The 17,880-nt window shown below is 36.9% G+C and overlaps 1 protein-coding gene across 1 annotated transcript in view; it reads left to right on the top strand.

The window, feature by feature from the left end:
- Babam2 (BRISC and BRCA1 A complex member 2) overlaps positions 1-17,880 on the top strand; it is a 400,816-nt gene that overhangs the window by 198,847 nt on the left and 184,089 nt on the right. The window lies entirely within an intron of this gene.

Genomic DNA, 17,880 nt, shown 5'->3' with positions numbered 1-17,880 from the left:
GCCTTGAACAAAAAGAAGCCAGGTACAGTGCTCAGGCCCTGGACTCAAGCCTCACGATTGGCAAAAAAAAGAGTGGATATTGGAATTATTGGTTGCAGACTTTTTTTTGAATGTATTATAAATATCTTTAAAAGCAAAATCTTTCCCCCCAATACCAATGCTGCAAAACTGAGACAATAGTAGCCATTCTAGTTGAAGTGGGACCCATGGGCCTAGAAGCCTGCCCATTTGGTTTCCTTTGGTTTCCTCATAAGGTATCATGATTCCTAGTTCTTCTCAGAATATAGGGTACATATTTCTGAGGCCCCTTCTAATTATAATATTTTCTGGTTTTATTAACCCCTTATTTTTGTCAGAACCAATGTCCCAGTTACCGTTGTATCATTGACCCCAAGGTGATGGTCTCTTACTAATACTACCTCTTTTCGTATGGCACCTTTCTGTGACCAGTAAGAAGCTCAGGAGACTGAGATTGGGAAGATTGTAGTATGAGATTAACTTGGGCAAAACATTCATGAGACTACCATCTCAACCAGCAAGCTAGGTGTTACGGTACAGCCCTGTCATCCCAGCCATACAGGAAGTATAAATAAGATTGTGGTCCAGATCAGCTCAGGCCTAAATTCAAAGGAACCCATTCAAAACCTCTTAAAAAAACGAAAACAACAACAACAAAAAACCTGACATGAGCCAGGTGCCAGTGGCTCACACCTGTAATCCTAGCTACTCCATCTGGATCTGAGGATCACAGTTTGAAGCCTGGAGAGCAAAGTCCATGACACGGCAGCATTATTGCTGAGTCATAAGATAGTTCTGCTTTTAATGTTATACTATTTCTCATAGCGCCTATACCATGTTAATGCACTACCACCACAGTGCATGAGAATTGTAATTTCTCCGTCTCCTGGCCAACACTTGCTATTTATTTTAGTAGTACTCATCTTAATGAATATTATGTAATATCTCATTGTAGTTTTGATTAATCTATATAAAGTATCTTTTCATGCTTTTAATGACCATTTGTATATCTTCTTTGGAGAAATACTTACTAAAATTTTCTGCCCATTTTCAAATGAAGTTGCATTCTTTTTTTGCTGTTTATTTAGTTCTCTATATATTCTGCATATTAATCCCTTATAGATATGTGATTTGTAGGTATTTCCCCTCATTCTGTGGTTTGCCTTCCAACCATATTGATACTATCTTTTGATGCATATGTTTTTCATTTTCATGAAGTTTCATGTTTTTTCTTTTCCGTTTCTTGACTATATACTGACTTTCAAATCCTAAACTTTGTCTAAGACACATTCCACTCACTCTCCTTGCCCAATTAAATATCATCATCCATCTGTATTCTTCTGTTAAATGACAGATAGCTCAATACATTGCTTTTCAATTCTCTCTTTGTTTGCAGTCCATTTCCTTAGTTGCAAATCATGTAAGTCAATGCTTCTCAGTTTAATTTGCACACCAATCACCTAGGAATTTGTGAAAATATCCTTTAGGTGTAAGTTGCCATCAGTCTGAGTATCAAGGCTCTAAGTCACACTATCCATTCATACAAGTTCCTTTTGTCTGTGCTATTCACAGATTTTTTTTTATGCCGCACCCTCATTTCCAGACTGCTCCTAGTCTTCTGTCTCTAGGCATTTTGAATTAGCCTGAAGAAGCAAAACAATCTTTGTTGGAAAATGTTCCAGGTTTACAACTTGACATCACGCAAGCTGAGAAAGCCAGAGTTTCTTTCCTACCTTTTACCACTTTTCTAAGTTATGCATTTTTAGGAAGATCCATTTCTCTTCTGATTTTTAAAAAATCTTCTTCTTATAAAAGCTAATGAAAAAGAAAAGTTGGATGAATTCATCCTGAATACATAGAAACAATGGATGAATTCTTCAGCTATTAATTATGTTGTACTATCTTGTAAGAGCTTTTATTGAAGAAGGGTTATTTTTTTTTGTTTTTATGTCTTTGTCTTTATAAGTACTTCATTGAGGATGAAAACTGATTCCTAGGATTCTTTTTTGTCTATCTCTATTATACTTCTCACAGTTAATTGTCCATGGTTGGTGAACCATAAATGAGCATGCATCAGCTTAGTGATACCACATAGGGTGTTGTTTAGAAGTTTATTAGCAAGAAGATTTCTCTTGGTGTCTATTTATATATTTATAAGTTAATTTGAGGTTTCACATATGAGAGAAGACATTGATCTCTTGTCTCTCTGGGCCTGACTTAGTTCACTTAACATGACTTCTTAAGGTACTTCCTTTTTTAAAAAAACGATGTAATATCATTCTTTCTAATGCATGAATAAAATGCCATTGTGCATATATAGCACATTTTCTTGATTCATTCGTGCACTGAGGAACATCTGGGATAAGACATATAAGAATGACAAGAAATGTGCCCACTATGACAAGAAATGTACCCATTACCTTATGTATTTAACTGTAACCCCTCTGTATATCACTTTGACAATAAAATTAAATTAAAAAAAATCATTGGGGTGGTATCCAACCAAGTAAGTGTATTCACTGAAATATGGTAGATTTGGGGGAGAATCTAAACAGTATAATTCCTTAGAAAGATTAACTCACAGGGGCTGGGGATATAGCCTAGTGGCAAGAGTGCCTGCCTCGGATACACGAGGCCCTAGGTTCGATTCCCCAGCACCACATATACAGAAAACGGCCAGAAGCGGCGCTGTGGCTCAAAGTGGCAGAGTGCTAGCCTTGAGCGGGAAGAAGCCAGGGACAGTGCTCAGGCCCTGAGTCCAAGGCCCAGGACTGGCCAAAAAAAAAAAAAAAAATGCAAAGCCCAAAAAAAAAAAAAAAAAAAAAAAAGATTAACTCACAGTCCAACAAAGTAAACACCAAGAAACAGTACCCTAAAAGGGGGGCGGTGTCAAGGAGAAGAAGGTAGACAAATTAAAGAGAGGAAGTGCGAAAGAATATAGTCATAAAATTCAATGCATATCTTGCAAAATTAAGGAAATTGAGGGAAGGGGTGGGTAGAGTTGGAAAGGATAGGGAGAATGATGAAACGGGTGACATTGCTCAAAATGCATTGTATTTATAAACTGCTTTGTTGAATGACAACTCCTTTGTACAACTACATAAAGATAATTTTTAAAAACTCTCAGGCATGGTAGCATACAGCTATAATTCCAGCTACATGGGAGACCCCATGGCTAGCCTTAGGCAAAAGAGTAAGAGTGGTTGTGAACCTGTCTAGCAAGTATGAGGTTCTGAGTTCAATCCCAATACCACCAAAAATAGGAAATGTTACTCTTACTTTTCTATTTGTGTTGTGCTACAAGATTTGACTATTGGTTAAGCATGCCATTTTGAATTTTCTTCTTATTTCAGGCAGAAGATAATCTGAACCTAGGGGAAAATGACTTATTCTGACCAAACATATACCAACTCATTTATATTAAAAAGTGAAAATAATAATTATCACAGATCTCTGCTGTTTATAGCAAATAGCAGCTGCCCAAGCACATTTTTGAATCAATAATTTTTTGGCAAGCATATGTACATAATCATTCATACATTTGTCCATCCCATAATTATTGGGGCCTATTTTGTGTAGCAGGCTCCACACTAGACACTGGTAATACAAAAATGAATGAAACACAGCCTCTGCTCTTAGGAAGGAGCCAATCAGATAAATGATTAAAGTCTATAGGCAAATGAAACTTTTTAGCTTTTAAAGGGGTATAGTTGAAGACCTGGAACAGTTCAGAGAAAGACCATTGAATAAGATGGTATGACAAAGGAAGTTTCAAAAGGGGACGCGGCTTCTGAATTTAAAGAACAAGTTCAGTTAGAAACCTGGAGTGGGAGGGTGGGATACCGGGCCAGGGAAAGGCATGCAAGATGAAATGGCAGAATAGCAACCTGATAGGATGACGGCATGCAGCATGGAGACCTGCCCCGATTAGGAGTGATAGAAAAAGGAGATTTGAAAAGACAGTTTGAAGGAGCTTAAATGTTGGGCCAGTGTAGAGCAGGGAGAGTTTGAGGTTAGCGGAAAGGCATAGAATTTACACTGCTTCATAAAACTTATTTCTTACACAGGATTTTTTCCTATAGCCAGTTCCAGAGAGCTACAGCTTAAACTTCCCCCATTCCTACCCCCTAATGAGTTCCAAACTGCTTTTTAGGTTTTATTGATAATATCAGTATTCAAATCAAGAGATTACTGATTACTTCAAAGGGAGAGTCTGTAGCAGGATTCATTTTCTGTTTTGACACCTGTGGTTTGTACTGGTCTCCAGTTAATAAGGGTATAGTGCCAGGTGCCTGAAATAACTTGGAAATAACTAATTGTCTTGTAACCATGGACACTAGACAATCTGAGCCAAATGGCCTACTAGTTGGGTGGATGCAAAGGTTTTCCTAGCTTAGAAGTACTCATTTCCTTCTGCCTGCATGCACAGAATAACATGGGAGAAATCTCTGAGTCTCAGAATACAAAGCAGCCTAGAGACAAGAGAACAGAGTATAATTTTCATAGTAGGAAAAATGGCCTACTAATGGAAAGGATACCAGACCAAGAGTCTGGAAGAAGTAAGAGAAGTGAAGCTAACATTTTCAACACTTTCTTTATGCTGGGTCCTGTATTTGGCACTTTCACATGCGTTTGCAAAAGCTGTGTGAGCCTGTAGCTTCTCATGATGCCCACATTTGGCATATCATATGGAAAAACAAAACATGTAATCTCTTTGCATTTTTTTCCTATAGCTAAAAGTTCACCATATTTGGACAGTTCTTGAGTTGCAGAATGAACTTGCAAAAACATTTCATATGCTTAACTGGTGTATTGCCATGGACTTTCTGCCTTTAGCATAAGTGCTTTGTATACCTTTTATTTCTTTAGCTGAGGAGGATCAGGAAGTACAAGATATTCTGATATTCTGAGGTCCATTTTGAGAATCATGATCAAGTATGATGCTGTTTCAAATCCACCTAGGCAAGCTGCAGGACGTCCTAGAGAGAGCCCACCTCCATCCACAGCCTGCTGCTACAAGAGATTGCTTTTAGCAAGGCTATCTTTTGGAATGTGCAGAGCATGCAGATTGTTCTAAGAGTCTCTTCTAGGTTCTGATTAGGGCCTACCATTCCATAGCATATAGAATTCAATTTTTTAAAGCACTTAGGTCTATAAATTTCGATTTACCATGGTATCATCTATATTAGACAGTTTAATAATTTACAAGAGAAAAATGTTGATTATAAGTAAAGGAAAACCACTTCAAACCAGCTTAGGCATCTAGGGGCAATTTATTAGCTTTCTAAAGCCAGGAGCTGATTGACTAACCACAGTAAGAGTAGGGACACAGCTGGAACAGCCCATGGGAATAAAAGGTTGGAATGTTGCCAGGGCTGTGGCCATTCTCTTCTCTTTTTCTCTCAGTAAGCTGGCCCTTGTATAGGAAATATGTCTTCTCATGGCTTCTGTAGAGGGAATGTCCTATACTTTGTCACAAATTTTGAAGAAAGGGCCAGCCTGTCCTAGTCCCACCAGCTATTCCTGGGGACTAAAACCAGGCAGTACCTTTAGGAGCTGTAAGTATCAGGGACTGGGAGTGAGGATTTAGAAGAAAGATGGTTTCCCAAGAAAGGTGAAGGATCAGGTCAACAGTAGCACAGATGACCAGTATTACCAACTGCACTTGAAATATGTATCTTTCTGTCCCTTACAAAGTGCTGTATTTAGGTAAAATATTTAATGTGTTTTTTCTCAACATTAAGTACACAGGCTGTGGATATGGTTAGATAGCATGCATATCTGTGTCATATATGCTTAAATAAAAAAAATTGTTCCACTTATTTTTGTTGGGTTTGTGGGGAAAACTATCACGAGGCTCTTATCAGTATACCTATGTAAAGTCACAACTCAGTTATCGTAATATGTAGCTCAATATAATTTATTTTTATGAATTGCAAAAACTGATGCTTTAAATCAGGTTTGAGGAACATCCAGCCTGCTGAGAAGTCATTTAATATATCATGGGACATGCATGTATGTTTTCTGTTGGCTACCCACAGCCATCTGCCTGTATTGATAGTTTTGTATGGTCTGCAAATGCTGTTATAAATATTCAAATGGCCTTTGGCAGACAAAAGGTTCCCCAGGCCTTCTTGAAATGCACCTGGAAGGTTCTTGTCAGGATGATTGAGAGCATAGAGTCGTAGGGGGAACTCTTTTTTTTTTTTTTTTTTTTGGCCAGTCCTGGGCCTTGGACTCAGGGCCTGAGCACCGTCCCTGGCTTCTTCCCGCTCAAGGCTAGCACTCTGCCACCTGAGCCACAGCGCCGCTTCTGGCCGTTTTCTGTATATGTGGTGCTGGGGAATCGAACCTAGGGCCTCGTGTATCCGAGGCAGGCACTCTTGCCACTAGGCTATATCCCCAGCCCCATAGGGGGAACTCTTATGTTCCAGATTTTTTCACTAACAACTTGTGAGTCAAGAAGTTGTCAGAAGTGAGGCTAGGTCACTTATTACCAGTGAGGAACTTGGCTGCACCACAGGTGCCCTCACCCAGTTCCTCTAGCCTCCTGCTGAAAAGGGTCTATCACACAGCTTTTAGAGTGGCCTGTGACTTCACAGAGCACTGATAGTGTTCAGGGCTTTGTCTGTTAGGTATAAGAATGGACGACAGAGCAGTATTTGACCAAGAAAAACATTGTTCATCATTATTTTAAAAGAGCCAGGATGTTTTTCCCCAGAGTTTATTTGTACAACATGTGTTTCAATTTAGCTTTATAAACAGCAGCTATAACCATCATATTAAGGGAAAGTACTGCTTCACAAGCAGATTCTTGCATAAATGAAAGCCGTGAAATAGTCTTTGTTTATAAAAAAATAAGCAAGATATAAGCTTAAAAAAGTAAAACAAAACAAAACTACATACTGTATCATCATGGCATCTAGTAGAAATGAACTCAAGATGTCACTTTTGGAAGACAGGCAGGTGGCAGCCACTCTGTCCTAGTGTCCTAAGCTCACCCTCTAGGGTTGGCTATTTCAAGAGTTGCAGTTATTTCTTCCTGACCTGGCAATCAGCACTTCTTATTTTCACTGAGTTAGTTAATCATAGATTGTGCCTAGCCATACATTATTAAAGGAAGGTGGATATTATGGCCTTAGAACTCCACGGCCCCATCCATGCCCTTGGAGAAGCCATCTTCATTCTCCAGGTAGTCTACATAAAGGACAAATAAATGCATTTTACCTGGCAGTGTAATCTTTAGTCTTTATACTTTTATGAAATTTTGTCATTTCTAAATATATAAATTAAAACACATAAAGAATATGTTCTTTTCTTTTTTCAATATCTACTGAGTACCTGTTTCAGAGAGAGTAGAGTTTGTATGTGTGTGTAGGGGGTAGTAAACAGAATAGGAAATGATTGCTATAATTTTTCAGAGCATAAAGGATTTAGACAGTATGGAAAACAAGTACAGTAAACATATTTAACTGTTTGATACATTTTCTGCACATGGATTTCCATAGTTCTTTTAGACCATTGTTTGACCATTCCGTCTCTAATTGTAGCTAACAACAATGCTGGGCACGAGTTATGATATCGTAGTTAAATTCTGAGCCTAGATACCTGGGCTTATAATTCAATTTCACTATTTAATCTCTGTTGAGCCTATTTCTTCATCTGCAAGAGAAAATATTAATAGATCCTACCTTATGAAGTTGTTATAAAGATTATAGAATAGAAACAGTGCATCTTAAACACTAAATAAAATGACCGTTAGGTAAACAATAAATAAATGCTACCTCTTGTTATCGAATATGATAAGAAGGTAGAGATACTACCTTTTCCTTTAGAAAGTCAGGATCTATTTGGAATAGAAAAAGTGTGGCTCAAGCAGCATGGAAGATTAATGAAGCAACATGGTGAAAACAACCCAGGGAAAACATAGATCAGACTGCAGCTGAAAAAAATTATTAGTGTCCTTGCTTCTGCTGATGTGTTGTATTTTATTTATTGACTCACATATGTTAAACCAGCTTTGCATTCCTGGGATAAATCCCAATTGATCTTAGTGTATGATTATCTTGATTAGTTGTTGGGTTTGGTTGGCTAGCATTTTGTTGAGACATTTTGCATTGATGTTCATCAAGGAGATAGATCTAAAGTTCCCTTTTTGTGATGTGTCCTTATCTGGTTTTGGGATAAGTGTAATGCTGGCTTCATAGAATGAGTTTCATAGTGTTCCTTCCCTTTCTGTTTCATTGAAGAGTTTGAAGAGTATTGGTATTAGTTCTCCCTTAAAGGTTGCATGGTTTACTTTATTTGTGGAGGCTACATTGTGCTTATAAATCTATAAGTAAACAAAAGTGGTATGCAAGCAGTTAGAAATGAATTAACTGAAGTATAAATAGACTATAGAAAGTACAAATAGTATAATTCTTTAGAAAGACTAAGTCAAAACAAAGTAAGTACCAGGAAATATGGGTACTTTTAAGAGAGGAGAGTGCAGTGGGGCTAAGGGGAGAAGGGTAGATAAATGAATGGGAGAAAGGAGTAGAACGCAGGCAGGAATGTACTGTGCATACCACAGAACTGAGGAAAATAAGGGAAGGGATGGGCCAAAAGGGAGTGAAGATGTGGAAGGTATGACACAGATCAAAATGAATTATATACATAAATTGCTTTGTTAAATGGCAAAAAAATGATAAATAACCTAAAAATTAAGAAAAGAAAGGAAAGTGGTGGGGGTGGAAGGGGTGGGTGAGAAGGGTGAAAGGGATGACTGCTCCAGAGGCACTGTATTCATAAACTGCACTGACAACTCCTTTGTACAACTTAATGATAATAAAAATATTCAAAAGTATCAATAGAGCAAGTGAATTTACAAGGAATTAGAACTGTAGAAGTTAGAACCATACCAAATAAGAAAAGGAGAGTAAAATCATTGACCAGGGGAATGACAAATGAAAATATTTTAGTCACGGTCTATTAAAATACATGGAGATGGAGCCACTTTTTCCAGATGAAGCAGGGAGAACATTCCCATTTTCATTTGGAGAAATCAAATTACAGGTTACTCTGGCAAATGCTATCTTCATAAGGGATCTTAAAATATCAAAAAGATTTTAACCAAGAATTCAATATATGGTGGAGAAAAGCTGTAAATAAGCTCTGAGAATGCTCAACCTAATGTTACAACACCCCGCTGCATGGCAAGCTTAGGAATCAGATCATCAGAAGAAGAGCTATCCATAAGACATGCACTACTGCTCTTTTTCATTTGTTTAGTTCAATTTTAAATCCCTTACTTCTGGATTTGTTTTTGCTTTCTGGCTAGACTCTTTCATTAGGTATTTACATGTTTCCAAGCACTTTTAAATAGAGAAAGGACCCAAATTCTGAAATGATAAGTATTATATAGGACAGAGTGAAACCAAGTGGTAGTAGTTATTGTTATTACTATTTTGCAGTGCTGTAAAATTGAGCCCAGAGCCTTGCACATGCTAGGTACAATTCCTACCGGTAAGCTGTATCCCTAGTTCTTAAGGTCTTATCTACAGAATTTTCCTTGTTCTTGAATATTTCTTCTGCTTAGATTTAATCAGATTCTTGCCATACTTACTGTCATGTCATAATGCCAGGGGGATCCAAATTCAAGTTCTTTTTGGGCCTGGTTATGTTGAGAAGATGAGAACTTTTTATTCTAAATCTGCCTTACATAATCCAAAGCCACTGCTGATTTCAAGGCTTTTGTTGACCATCTTTCCTAAAGTGTCATTTCCTTTTTCTTCCATATCCTTTCCCCGCTTTAATTTTCTTCATTATGTTTGTAAGTTATTACATATTTTACTTTCATGATAAATGCTTGAACACATGGAAACACTATAAATGTCTTACTCTTCCTTGAAAATATTGATTTGAAAATTGATGTAAGCTGATGGTGATAAATTGATAGTATCTAATAGCAGAGGCTCTAAAATACAAGCTTCACTAACTGCAATGCAAGATGAGATTCTGCTTCGGAAATTTTTGATTGTTGGTAGTTTATAGTTACTGCATACTGAGGTATTTGTTTATCTAGCTATAGTTTCTTGGTCACCCTAAGAATTGTGGTTTTTACTTAATACCACTTAAAATGTGATTTAAATAGTACTAATCAAGTTTTTAACATACTCTAATGGCTTACTATACTTACTTTACCTACAGACTGACATTGCTTGTAGTGGCTTTAGAGATTGGTTGTAAGCCTTTTTGAAATGAGAAATAGAATGGCTTTTTTGTTTTTGTTGTTGTTAAATCTTTCTATGTAACCTATGGTTTATAGCATTTTTGGTTCATTGAGTACCTATGAGCAATTAGTTAATTGGTAGTTTGTATCTATCTGTATTGACACTTCGGTTCTCAACAAATTGGACTTGTTTAATGATTGCTATCTTGAAATAATTCACATATCAAAAGAATAGAGCTAATGATAAATTATACTTGCATTTACTTTCATTTCCAAGAGAAATTGTTTCTTTTTCTATACCCTTTTGATACTTGCAAAGAGCCTTATGAGTCATTATGGTCTAAACAAAAATGTTGACTTCGGTTATTATATTAGTAGATGTATTCTTGGCTGGTACCATCCTTCAGATGTGGACTTTCTTTAATATTAAGCAGTCATAGATTTGAAGAACTAAGGAGATGAACATTGAAGGTCTTCCTAACAGAAGGAAATTTCTATTGATTTCTATTAGTTAATACAAGAAACCTTGGAGCCCAGATATTCTTTGAATTAGAAAAGTATATGCAGTGTTTAATTTCACCCATTTAATCATTCTTTCTCTAATTCTTGCCATTGTTTTTGTTTGTGCCAGTCCTGATTGCTGTCCCCAAGTTTTTTTTGCTAAAGGCTAGCAATCTACTCTTGGGCCACGACTTCACTTCTGGCTTTTTGGTACTTAGGTGGAGCTAAGTGTCTCGTGGGCTTTCCTGCCTAGGCTGGTTTAGAATCGTGATTCTCAGATCTCAGTCTCCTGAGTAAATAGGATTACAGGCATGAGCCTGGCCATTTTTTGTTTTTTATTTTCATGCAAATTGCTATGTATACACTGAGAAACAACAATGAACAGGAAAAGTAGCTCACTTGCAATGAGTATAAGCCACAGAAGCACTTTCTGTTACAAGCCAGGCCTGAGCTAGAGTCACTGTTAGATCTCAGGAGAAGAGCATGGCCGTGAGTGCCTGGCACACTTTTGTAAAGGAAGAACACAATATTTTGTAGATTTAGCAGATTTGGAATCTTTTCCCTCATTTTAGCCTGTGGCACTTTCAGATGGCGCAGATAGAAAGCCCTGAAAATGTATACTTGTACATTTTAAAATGTCCCTTACTATGTCTTAACTATCCCTGCTTTTCCAAATGCTGCCATTAGTGGTTACAATAATCATCTGTAATGTTAGCTTCTAAGAACCATGGTACAAGAGCTTCTTTTCTAATTTCCCAGATGGGAGGGAACACATAGACAAGCTTGTTAAGAGTTACAGAAACTGGAAACAGCGCTGTGTGGATTTGTATTTTTGGAATGCTTTGGGTTTATTTAAGCACTCAAAATCAAACGTAGGTATCTATTAGAAATCAAATACCAATTCAGGGAAAACTCATGTGCCATACCAAGAGGAATAAAACATTACAAGAGTTCATTAAATGAGCTCCTAGAAATAACTAGTTTATATTCAAACCAGCATTTCATGTGCTTTCTGGAAGATGTCAGATGACAAATGTGGATTATATAAACCAGGGTCATTCCTTTTCTTTGGAGGATTGTCTTTAAGCATTTGTGTCCTTCATTGTAATAACAATTAAGTAGAAAGTTAAAAGTAGGAAATGGAATGAATTATAAATTATCCATAGATACGTGGTTGTAAAGGATCTCAGTGGCCCCTGGTTTTTGGCAGTGCAGTTTTTTGGGTTTTTTTTTGCCAGTCCTGGACTTTGGACTCAGGGCCTGAGCAGTGTCCCTGGCTTCTTTTTGCTCAAGGCTATCACTCTGCCACTTGAGCCACAGCACCACTTCTGGCCATTTTCTATATATATGGTGCTGGGGAATCGAACCCAGGGCTTCATGTATACGAGACAAGCGCTCTTGCCACTAGGCCATATTCCCAGCCCCAAGGCAGTGTAGTTTTTGCAGTGTTTGAGTTTTGAAATAATAGGCTACCACCTTGACCTTTCACAAGGACACTCGGGATTCAGAGGATAGTATTTGAGTCATCGCTTTTCTGGGTCTGGATTACTTCATTTAATAGAATTTTTTCCAAGTCTTGCCATTTCCTTATGAATGGTACAATATCATTCTTTCCAATAGATGAATAAAATTTCATTTTGTGTATATAACACATTTCCTTGATCCATTTTCCACTGAACATTGTAGTGCTGGTAGCTTTACTGTATGTATCCTGGTTTGTAATCTTTTGAGTAAATACTTAGGAGTGGAATTGTTGGATCATAGGGTTTTTCTATGTTTAATTTTTTTTTTCAAAATTTTATTATCAAACTGATGTACAGAGAGGTTACAGTTTCATACATTAGGCATTGGATACATTTTTTGTACTGTTTGTTCCCTCGTCCCTCCTACCTCCCTCCCTCCTCACCCTTTCCCTTTCCCCCCATGAGCCCTTCATTGTTTTTTTTTTTTTTTTCTCAAATTTTTATTATCAAACTGACGTACAGAGAGGTTACAGTATCATACGTTGGGCATTGGATACATTTCTTGTACTGTTTGTTGCCTTGTCCCTCATGCCCCCCTCCCTCCCCCCCTTTCCCTCCCCCCCCCCAGGTGTTCAGTTCACTTACACCAAACAGTTTTGCAAGTATTGCTTTTGTAGTTATTTCTCTTTTTTTACCCTGTGTCTCTCGAATTTGGTATTCCCTTTGAATTTCCTACTTCCAATACCAGTAAACACGGTTTCCACTATACTCAGATAAGATTACAGAGATAGTGTAGGTACAAACATAGGAAGGTGATACAAAACATTATCAATAATAGAAACTACACATACACATAGGACGTTGAAAGTAGTTACAACTGTGATATATCACTTGTTTCCATAACATGGAGTTCATTTCAATTAGCATAATCTTATGTGTTTCTAAGGGTATAGCTATTGGGCCTTGTGATGCTCTGCTATGGCTTGCCTAAACCTGTACTAATTATTCCCAATAAGGGAGGCCATAGAGTCCATGTTTCTTTGGGTCTGGCTCACTTCACTTAGTATAACTTTTTCCAAGTCCTTCCATTTCCTTACAAATGGAACAATGTCATTCTTTCTGATAGAGGCATAAAATTCCATTGTGTAAATGTACCACATTTTCCTGATCCATTCATCTATGGAGGGGCATCTGGGTTGGTTCCAGCTTCTCGCTATGACAAATTGTGCTGCGATGAACATTGTTGTGCTGGTGGCATTACTGTGATTTTGTTTGTGGGCTTTTGGATAGATACCCAACAGTGGGGCTGCTGGGTCATAGGGGAGTTCTATATTGAGCCTTCTGAGGAATCTCCATACTGCTTGCCAGAGTGGCTGAACCAGTTTACATTCCCACCAACAATGAAGTAGGGTTCCCTTTTGGCCACATCCCCTCCAACAATTGTTATTATTAGTTTTCTTGATATATGACATTCTTGCTGGGGTGAGATGGAATCTCAATCTATGTTTAATTTTTTGAAGAGTCCCCATACTGCTTTGCAGATTGATTAAACAAGCTTATATTCCCACCAGCATTGTATTAGAGTTCCCCTTTGGCCACATCTTGCCTGCATTTGTTGTTTGTCTTCTTGGTGATGGCCATTCAAACTGGGGTGAGATGAAATCTTAATGTTGTTTTGGTTTGCATTTCCTTTATGGCCAGAGATGTTGAGCATTTCTTCATGTGTCTATTGGCCATTTTTGTTTCTTCTTCTGAGAAGTCTATTAAGTGAAGCAATCCAGATCCAGAGAAACAAAGGTTGTCTGTTTTCCTTCATTTGTGGTAGATAAATCTATAAATCTAGAAATAAACACATTGGGATGGGCTGTGTGCAAGTGTTTACAAATAAATTAACTTAAGGATAATAGACTGTGTGGCGAGCTCAAGTAGTATAATCTTTTAGGAAGACTAGGTCACAGCTCAACAAAATCAACACCAGGAAAGGATACATGAAAGAGAGCACGTGGGTCAAAGGGAGAGAGGTAGACTAATGAAAAAGGGAAAGGGGGTGGAGGAAGAATGCAGTCAAGAATTCGTTGTATATAACCACATAGTTTAGACAAGTAAGGGAAGGAGTGCATTGAAGAACTGAGGATGTAGAGAGAAGAAATGCATTGAAAAACAGTGAGAATTTTGAAGGGAGCTGACACTGATCAAGATGTATTGTATTCATAAACTGCTCTGTTATATGGTTCCTCCTTGTTATAACTACATAAAGACAATTTTTTAAGTCAAGGATATTTCCTTTTGTCTTTCAGCCAAACTATAAAGAAGACTCTTACACTTGGATCACACAATTATTTTATTTCTACAAGGAGAATTTCTTCTATCTTAATTTTAGACATTTTGAGTTTCAGAGTCATATACTTAGGTCGTTCCATCTATTGCGGACCCTAAATAGTTTAAAACTTTACCTTTTTGTTTTATAGAAAGGAAAATTCAAGACTGAATATTTTAGCATCTGTATAAAGAGAAATTTGATAAGCAAGCTTAGATTCCAAATCTGGGCTCTCCTGTTGAGACCACTACTAGCTGTAGAGAACTTGGTCTAACGGTGGGCAGCAGTCAGCACTTAAATTTTCAGCCTTTTTTGGTGGTAATAACTTTTATAAAGCCAGAGCCTAAAAAATTCATAATATAGAGAAAATGAAGACTTGGAATTCATATTCATTCTTCACTAATTTATTCATTCAACAAACTGATTTCTAGGTGCCAGGTACTGCCAACATCCTTCTCTTTCCTACTCACTCATCTACTAGTTCCCCAGTTCAGAAAAAAAAAAAAAAGCACAAGAAATAAGTCCATGCTTCTTTTCTATCATGCTACTCTAAAATTTATATTCCAGAATTATTGACTGGCATTAATTCAATTCTGTAGCTGTCTAATTTTCTGTGATATCAGAACTGCCCTCAAAGTAAAAAAAAAAAAATTGAAATCTAGACTAAGAAAAAAAACTTTTTTAAAATTTAATTTTATGTATGAATTATCATACATTAATATGAAAATATTATGAAATATTATGAAATATTATGAAATATTATGAATAATATAAAAAAGTTTCATGAATACAATATACTTTGACTACGTTCAACCCCTCCACATTATCTTCCCCTTTTTCAAATCATGTTTGCTATGAAAGAAGATATTTGTACCCATCCATGTGGTCAGAGAGGGTTAATAATCTTACTAAATAACAAAAAAGACCAAATAGCTTAAAGAAAACTAGGTAATGGGTTTGATCAGGAAATTTACAGAAGGCATCTAAATGTTCAGTGAAAAGTCATTTGACCTCACTCATTGAATTCAGTTTTCAGTTATCACATTGCCAGTATTAAATTAAAGACTGATCATAGTCATCTCTACCCAGTTACTTAGGGGTGAGGGGAAATGGACTCTTCTCACTGCTGTAGAAATTTAAGGCTCTAAGTGTGAATTACACCAGGTTTTCAGAAAATAATATATTAAGTTCTATTAAAATGTAAAATATTTGCAAACCTTTAACCTAACAAGCTGATTTAGTTGTCTGTTAAGAAACATGAGTCCCAGCAGTAAGTAAAGATACACGTGTGTGTATATATATACATATGTATGTATATACACACATAAATATATGTAAATATGTATACATAAGAATATTCATTACAGTGCTATCCAGAGGCAAAGAGTTGCAAACAACCTGAAGATCAGTTTCTAGGGTAATGATTAAATAAAAGATAAATCCATGCATGGGGATGTTTATATGGCTATTTAAAAAGCAGTTGATAGAGTGATATGTATAATATGAATCCATTAGAGAACACAAAACAGGTTAAAGAGCTGTTTATATGCAAATGTGTGAGTATGTGTTTATGAGAACAAAAAAAGCTTCCAAAGCTACATACAGTTGATCTTGATTTCCTTGAGAAGTAGAGAGCTGTCTATGTGCTTTAAATGATTAAAATAAGCCTAATCTTTGTAATATAAAACAAAATATATTATGATGTTAAAGAAAGAATGAAAATGGGAGGGGAAGCAGCAGAGAGATGATGATTTTTTTAAGTAACAAAACGAGAGTCCAAATGATCATCCATGTCCAAAAGTGTTTAGACACCAAGTAAGGAAAGAATGGAGAAGCATTGCTGTGATTAGTGTGAGTCCTTGGAGAGACCAACGGTCAACTAATAGAGTCCGAAGAACAAAGGCAGCTCTCAGTGAGAGCGATTAGGGAATGTAGGGGACTAGGTACAGTCCAGCAAGGTTTCTTTCTTTCTAAAATTTTAATTTTTAGGATGAAAGACACATTATGATTCTTATTTCATATATGCATTTCACTCTTGTGCCTCCTTTTGGGGGCCCTTATTGTAGTTTCAGCTAAGGGCCTTATAGTTTGCAAGGTTCACTACCAGTTGAGCCACAGCTGCTGTACCAGTTGAGCCATATTTCTGGTCATTTTTGTTTGATTTTTTAAGTAGGTTCTTGGATTTATTTCCCAAGCCAGTCTTGGTCTGATCTTCCTGCAGATAGCCTCCTGCATAACTAACTGCATCACAGGAGTGTATCATCTTGCCCAGTGTATTGATTGACAGAAATTTTAAATGGACATGGTATTAGAGTTATTCTAATTGAACATTTTATTCAGAACCATGACAGATACTTGGTACTTGGCAATAATTGATTCAGGACACTTCATCAATGTTGCTATGGTGGGTTCTTGTAGTCAAAGTATTTCTAGTCTTGCTTTTTAATTATAAATCACAACAAGTTCCGCTTTATTGTTTCTAATTTTATTGTAATTAACTCACAGTGCTCATTGATATATTGATCACAGTAATCATACTTAGATCAATATTTTATCCACTATATTTTTATGAATTGACATTTAAGATATGTAGATCATCCATGTATACTTACTGAAGTTGACTTGTAAATAACCATCCAATTTACTTGTATGGTGATATACTTCATGAAGACATATTTCTGGAAAAGTTTTGATACTTAAATAATTTACAGCATACCATAGAGGCAGGTATAATAAGATTACTGGATATTTTAACATTTTATGTTGATGTTTTAGCATAGAAATGCTTATGGCAATATGTTTACTGCAATTCATTAACTGTGTTCTTGACTCATTTTTTACCACAAGATTCACTCCCCTCCTCCACCTGGATATGAGAAGAAGTGCTATATAGGGGCCTGTGCCTTACTCATTGTGGCAGGCTTTTTTGGTCAAAAAGTTTGAGAGCCATAGCTCTAGAGTCGTGATGAATTTTGGTAAAGGATGTCCTGTTCAACTTGATTAAGGAGTTCACAGCATGGTTTCAATGACAGTAGACTATGAGCTAGCTCTTCACTAGTAAGATATTTGAAGAAAGCTAGGTGTGGTGGTGAATGTCTGTAATCCCAGTATCAGTATCTAAGGAGTTCACGCAGAAGGATCATAGACTCATGCCTACAGTCCTGCTCAGGATTCTGAGATCTGAGGATCACCATTTGAAAGCAACTGGGGCAAAAAGTCTGTGAGACTCTTGCCTCCAATAAATGACCAACAAAAGCCAGAAGTAGAGCTGTGGCTCAAGTGGTAGAGTGCTAGTCCTGAGCAAAAAACGATTAGACATAGCCCTGGGACTGGCACACACACAAAAAAGTTCAGAGAGCAGATATTCACGA

Source organism: Perognathus longimembris, chromosome 8, assembly GCF_023159225.1.
Source record: "Perognathus longimembris pacificus isolate PPM17 chromosome 8, ASM2315922v1, whole genome shotgun sequence".
NCBI lineage: Eukaryota > Metazoa > Chordata > Mammalia > Rodentia > Heteromyidae > Perognathus > Perognathus longimembris.
Note: the sequence above shows the minus strand (reverse complement) of the source record. Positions and strands in the feature narration are given on the sequence as shown.